Source organism: Mustela erminea, chromosome 13 (assembly GCF_009829155.1).
Source record: "Mustela erminea isolate mMusErm1 chromosome 13, mMusErm1.Pri, whole genome shotgun sequence".
Taxonomy (NCBI): domain Eukaryota; kingdom Metazoa; phylum Chordata; class Mammalia; order Carnivora; family Mustelidae; genus Mustela; species Mustela erminea.
In genome coordinates this window covers 49270063-49277471 of record NC_045626.1, presented here as the reverse complement: position 1 = coordinate 49277471, position 7409 = coordinate 49270063, and the positions used below count along the sequence as shown (strand labels likewise).

The window sequence follows — 7409 nt, the reverse complement described above, 5'->3', positions numbered from 1 at the left end:
CACTTTGTCAATAAAGAAATAATAATTCAAAAGACAGTAAAGGTCTTATCAGATACCCTGGAGGCCAACAAAACTGACACAACACCAACACAAACTGGTCTAGATAATGCAGCAAACATAGTCCCTCGTTACCCGGTCCTTATTCATCCTAGTGGCAGCCTTTGCCACTTTCTAGTATGTATCCCAGACATACTAAATGATTTGTAGTTTTTCTCATCTCTGTACCTTTGCAAAAGTTGATTTTCTGCCTAGAATATCCTTAGCCCTCTTCTTTCTCTTACCTCCTCCTGTTAGCTTTTCTGTACTCAGTTTTAATTTTACCTATGGGAAGATTTTCCTGCATCATTCCTCAAGGTGAGGTGGGTCCTCTTTGACAATTTCTTATATTTGTTGGTCTCCTCTATTAGACCATAAACTCTTAAAGTCTTATTCTTAATAGCTAGTATAGGATCTAGCACATGCTGGCACTAAATTTATTAAAAAATATTTACTGATGATTACTATCTCAATTACAATGCCTCCTGGATTGTATTATAAATTGTGTCCTTACTTTTTCAATAGATCGTGACCTTCTCACTCTTAGTCAACTTTGCATTCCTTAGGCAACACAATTCCAAGTTTGTAACAAATACTCTATAATAGAATTGATGGATGGGGTGCTTGGGTGGCTCAGTGAGTTGAGCATTTGACTCTTAATTTCATCTCAGGTCATGATCTTGGGGTTTTGAGATTGAGCCCCTTCTGGGCTTAAAGCCTGCTTGGGGGTTCTCTCTCTCCCTCTCCCTCTGCCCCTCTGGCACCCCACTTCTCTCATGCTGCTTACAAGCACACACTCTTTCTCAAAAAAAAAAATAGATGGATTGATGTTATGCATAATAGTTTTTATGTTCCTTAACAAATTTATTAGAAAACACAAGCCTCAGTTTTTTGCTTTTTTAGGACAGTGACATTTCAATGGCTTTGGTAAAGTCCCAGAATGTGCTTTTAAAAGTGACAATTTATGCTGCAAGCGTGATTTAAATATATAGAAATATGTCAATAATTTAGTTTATCTAATTCAGAAAGATTTCATTCTACGGAGAAATATAATTTGTAAAGGAGAAGTATGCTCCAGATAATTAAAACTCACATATAACTAAAGTAATTTAACAATTGAACATCTTTCCCTGACAGATACTAATTCAAAACAATCTGTCTTTGTTTGTAGGATGTGATTGAAACCTCAGCAGCAAATAGAATTCACTGGTCCATTATATGAACACAAAGGCTGTTAGAATGTGCATGCCTGGTAAGTATTAAACACTGAGATTCATGGGTCCAGTGGAACAGTGTTTTATAAACTCAATCAGTCTTTATTACAGAAGCAATAACAAATGCTTTCACAGAAATAGTCATCATACTCATCATATCACAAAGAGTTCATGTAATTCAAATCTGAATTGCCACATTTGAATGATCAAATATACTTTTATATAAAATAATAACAATATTTTAATTTTGAAATCATTGTAAATGATGGTTGATTCAGGAAGACTTATGGGAAATAATCATTTTATATACCCATTAACAGATGAAGAAACCAAGGCACAGAAATGGTGAGTGACTTGTTCAAAATCACATCAGTAAAAAGTGGTGGGTCCGACCCGATGCCAAAGTGTTCTGGCTTTCAATCTGGGATTCTTCCCATTGTAGCCTGCAATCTGCATCATTTTAAACATGTGTTGGAGACCCATCATAATACAAATTGAAAAGTTTATAGAGGAGATGTGGACTTCAAGTCCCACTGATGACCAGCTAACTGATGTGGTCATCAAGTTCAATGACCAGCTAACTTGATGATGTTAGGTGCCAGAGTCAATGGGTTGTCCCCAGATTTGGGCTTCCCAGACATTTCTTCCTGACCTCATGGACTGAATCAGGCTGAATCATTGGGTTGGCAATGACACAGCTCACAGAGGCTCAGAAGTGAGTGACAGGGTTTTAAAGGAAGTGAGTTAGTCTTGAAAAAAACTGTTTCCCCTGACTTTTTAGACCGGCTAAATTACAGCCAGCTTCCCTAGGACATAAACTAATTTACTTGTACTTATGGGCACCAGTCATTGCACTAAGTGCTTTACACATTTCATCTCATTTTATCTCTACAAGAATTCAGTGAAACACATACCATTGCTACCATCTTGTTTTACAGATGAGGAAACTATAATTTAAGGGAGGTTAAGTAATTTGCTCAAGATCAGGAAGTAGCAAGAGTTAAAAGAAAACATTCAATCAAGAGAGTAAGACTCCAGAGCTCAAGCTATTACCCTCTTGTCTTTGAACATGAAAACTGTTGAGGTTGTCCTATGATGATTTCCCACCCCTGTTGAGCCCAGCTGTGAGGACCACCACAAAGATTTTACATGATTTCAGACTAACAGGTTGCAAAACAAATAGCAGAAGTAAAATATACATTTTAGGTTAACATAAGAATTTGCTAAGCTTTAATGTGATAATAGAATAACATTCAGCAATAAAAAGGAATGAACTATGTACACATGTAACAACACAAATGAATCTAAAAAGCGTTGTGCTGGGAAGCCTGGGTAGGTCAGTCGGTTGGGCCGCTGCCTTCAGCTCAGGTCATGATCCCAGGGTCGTGGGATCGAGTACCACGTCGGGCTCCTTGCTCGGCAGGGAGTCTGCTTCTCTCCGCCTCTGCCTGCCACTCTGCCTGCTTGTGCTCTCTCTCTCTCTCTCTGACAAATATATAAATAAATAAAATCTTTAAAAAGCACTGTGCTAAGGGAAAGAAACCAGATTCAAGAGATTCTATACTATAGGATTTTATTTATATGACATTCTGGAAAAGATAAAACTATAAGAACAAAAAAAATACATTGGTGGTTTACTAGGGGCTCAGGATGGAGAGGGGTTAACTACAAAAGAGAACAAGGCGGGGCACCTGGGTGGCTCAGTGGGCTAAGCCGCTGCCTTCGACTCAGGTCATGATCTCAGGGTCCTCGGATCGAGCCCCGCATCGGGCTCTCTGCTTGGCAAGAAGCCTGCTTCCCCCTCTCTCTCTGCCTGCCTCTCTGCCTACTTGTGGTCTCTCTATCAAACAAATAAATAAAAATCTTAAAAGAAAAAAAAGAGAGAGAGAGAACAAGGGAGCTTTGGGAGATGATGAAAATATTCTGTATATAATTTTCAAACTTCTTATAATGTGTTCCTAAAAAGGTGAATTTTCTGTGTATATGAGTCAGTAAGCCAGACTTTTAAAAAGTAAAAATAAATATGGTCTCTAAAGCAGTGTTTTTCAAATCTCCATTAGCAAGATACAACCCATCAACGAGATGTGAATTCCATTTATAGAGTTGTGACTGGCATTTTAAAAAGTGAAATAGAATAGGAGCACCTGGGTGGTTTAGCTGGTTGAGAATCTGACTCTTGGTCTCAGCTCAGGTCTTGATCCCAGGGTCATGAGCTCAAGCCCCATCTTGGGCTCCACACTGGTCATGGAAATTACTTTAAAAAAAAAAAAAAGGTGAGATAGAATAGGAAATATCAGAGTCATTACACACAGTGAAAGGAATATTGTTAAGGAAGTATTTGCTTGTTTCATGCATATATATGTGCTATAATGAAATAGCAGAAAAGGAAACCATGGTGAGTATGTTTTTTAATGGAAGAAATTAAACTGGAAACTGGTTACACAAATAATGAAAAAGCTGAGAAGCCAAACAGGGGAAGACGATACAACCCAGAGGTCAACAATGGCAGAAACCACTAATCCCTTTTGACTGGAGGGACATAGGGACGTGACAGTGTTGTTGGGTCCCAGAGCTGGGGTCATCCAGCAGAAGCTAAAATCGTAGGACATTTTGGCTGGAGCTGGAGCCAGAGGGAAGACCCAGCCACTGTCAGAGATGCGCTCGAGGCAGAGAAAGATGGAGGGAATCGTCCTCGCTTTTCCGTTCCCCTCACCCACCAGTGTCAGAGCTGCACACGAGTGGCACCCAGCCAGAAGTCAGTTACCATAACCTGGGAGCCTTGGAAATACAGCCTTTTGGGATCATCATCCTTGAAACATGGCAGAAAAAGAGAAGAATAAGGAATGGATTTGACGGCAGATAGTCCCAGGGCTGGCGCAGTTGTGAAGTAAAATGTATTTCTGATCAAAGGTCAGATTTCAAAAGGTTTAAAAGCCATTGCTCTAGAGGACAAAGCTATTTCTGTGTTGTTTTCTCTCTATACAGGAAGAATAAAAATCACACTTTGACCGTTACAGGATGCCACATTTTGCCTTTTTGTATGTGCTTGAAAAGGCAGTTTGAACTAAAGGAGTTGGATTGGGAGACTAACCCACTTCTCTCCTTTGTGTTGGAGTTAGCCATATCAAGATCTCTTAGTAGCAAAGGGAAAACTCCTGGCAGATGTAGATGGAATTTAGGCTAGGGAAAACAGAGCAGGAAGGAAGTACACAAATGACAAATGTGTGAGCAAAGAAATGAAATGCTTTTCTCCAATGGTATGGAAGGAAAATTATAACAGTTAAAAACTGGTATGCTGGGTATCAAGTCATTTCTGTCAGCAGGTATTAGTGAAATGGATCCCGAAAACGGCCCGGATCCGCAAGGAATAGTTGCCATAATCCCGCAACACCAACTTGTTCCCCACTCTGATGACTACTCACTTCTTCCCATTCCAAAGCTTTGTCCTTGAACTATTTGCAATTTCTGATCTCAAGAAATAGCTCCCAAGCCTCCCTCGTTAAGTCAAGCCTAATGCTTGATTCCTTGTGTTTAAAAACACTCAGTGCTGCTCTCTCCTCCTGCCTTCTGAGATGCCAAAAGAAAAGAAAACAAAGGGGAGGAAGACAACCTGGGCTCCTGCTGTCCTGAAGAAGCAGGAGGCCAAGAAGGTGGTCAGTCCTCTTGGAGGAAAGGACCAAGAATTTGGGCGTCAGACAGGACATCCAGCCCAAAAGAGACCTCACTCGTTTTGTCAAATCACTACATCTGGCTCCAGTGGCAAAGGGCTATTCCCTGTAAATGTCTCAAAGTGCCTCATTTGATTGACCAGTTTGCCCAGGCCTTGGACGGCCAAACAGCTACTCAACTGCTTACACTCACCCACAAACACAGACCAGACACAAAGTAATAGAAGAAGCAGGAATCGGCCGGGGTTGAGAAGAAAGCTACTGGCGAAGCAGATATCCCCACTAAGAAGCCGCCTGTCCTTCAAGCTGGGGTTAATATGTTACCACCTTGGTGGAAAACAAGAAGTCTCAACTGGTAGTGATTGTCCATGATGTGGATCCCATTAAAGTAGTTGTCTTCTTGCCTGTCCTGTGTTGTAAGATGGGGGTTCCCTACTGCATTACTCCAGGCCAGGCTGGAGTGTTTGGTCCCCAGGAAGACATGCATCATTCTGGCTTCCCCTGGTTAACTATGAAGACAAAGGAGCTCTGGCTAAGCTGGTAGAATCTATCAGGACCAATTACAAAGACAGATAGGATGAGATCCGCCATCACCGAGGAGGCAAGATCCTGGATCCTAAATCGGTGGCTTGCATTGCCACGCTGGAAAAGGTAAAAAGGCTAAAGAACTGGCCACCAGATTGGGCTAAGTGTATGCTGTTGAATTTCCTGTACGTAAAAGTGATAAAAAATTCTCTTCCACAAAAAAATAAAAATAAAAACATGCAGTGCTCACTTTTGGACATCTCCATCTACACCAGTCATGCAGGAGGAATGTACTTCAATCTGTTTCTTTCCTATCTAGTCAACTTCTGTGATTTTAAAATATGGTCTGGGGAATATTGTTTTAAATTCAACTGTATCGTTAGCAAGAGTTCTTTTTAAAGTCAGTGCGTATTGGGTGGATGGATGGATGGGGGGTGTAAGGATGGATGGGTGGGTGGATGGATGGATGGATGGATGGAGGCAGAGTGAGTAATCGCTCTTCTAAATTCCCGTCTGCCAGGCTCAGGGGGTCTCCTCCAGCCAGTTTCCTGGTTCTGACCATCAGCGCTCCACTGTGCTGCCATCTAGCGGTAGCACGACTTCCGTGTGAGAAAGGTCCTTGCCGGAAAACAAGGCTGGTCTGCAAAATGAAAGTGAATGTTACAGTTCTTTTTCTGGATCCAGCCGCTTATGGCTCCTCATTCGGCTATCTTTAATAGTAATAGCACTTCACCTTGATGCTTAACACATATACAAAGAACACTCACAGGATTATATAAATCGATGTCACCAGCTCTGGCACCCTATGGTACGATAGGTCCTTCTCAGTACAATAAATGCCAAAGGTCTCGGCATGTTTTGACGCACAGTCAATAGGCTCGTGATTTCTAAATATGTGATAACCAGCTGTTTTTAGGGGAAAGTATAATCACTTTATTGCTTCCAAACTTCAGTTTCAATTTGATGACGCTTTAAAAAAACCCACGCTTTTCCCCTCTATATAAACACTAACATCTTAATTGTAACAAAACCCACATTTATCCCAGAATATAATCATATAAAAATAAAATAAAATGGTTGCAAAGTTTAGGAAACCAGATGTGTAAAATAGGGACTCCACACCTGGGCATTCTGCCCCCTAGCCAAGTTGACACACAAAATCAACCATCACATGATTAGTGGTGTGAGCCTCCTTTGATCCATTGTAACTGTTCTGTCATGGACTCTTTTCATCTGTAGACTCATGTGCTTCAGTTCTGAGACATTGTATTGATTTTTTGTTTTGAACCCTCTCTTCTGCATTTTCTTCTCTATTTCTGGATTGCTATGATTTGGATTTTAGAACTTCTGGCTGGACTGCCAAAGTTTCTATCCACTTTTACCATTTTTTCATCTGCCTTTTACCTTGTTTACTGGAAAACTTCCTTAATTTTTTCTTTCAACACTTTTGTTGAGTTTTTAGTCTCATTATCATGTTTTTAGTTTTAAGAGATTTTCTTTTTCCTTTGAGGGATCTCTGCACTCTTCTAAAACAGTATCCTATTCTTGTTTCACAGGCGGTATCTTTTCTTATCTCTGGCTATTAACCACAGCATTCCTTTCAAAAAGTGGTTTTTTTCTCTCGAATGGTCCGTTTCCTCTGAGTTGCTTTTTTTTCTGCTTATTTCTTTGGTTTCTCTCTTCCATATTGGAGACTTCCCTCGGATGTCTGGTTGTTTTCATTTCCTCAAGAGTAAGGAACTAAAAATCTGCTTGCTGGGCCTGAGCAGGGAGGGGAAAGGGAACACTTCACAACGGAGTAGTTGGGGATTTCTACTGTCAGTCTCTTTAGTCTTGGTTTAGTGGGCTGGTCAAATTCCTTGAACACTTTTCTGGTCTCCTTTCATACAAACAAGGTTGCCAGTTGCTGACTGGGAAAAGAGGCCAAGGTATCTCAGGACCTGTTTTCAGTACTATGTGCTCCATT

The 7409-nt window shown here is 40.7% G+C and overlaps 1 pseudogene; it reads left to right on the top strand.

Annotated features, from left to right (window-relative positions):
* Nucleotides 1-4822: 4822 nt before the first annotated feature.
* Nucleotides 4823-5607, top strand: LOC116572237 (annotated as a pseudogene).
* The last annotated feature ends 1802 nt before the right edge of the window (nucleotides 5608-7409 follow it).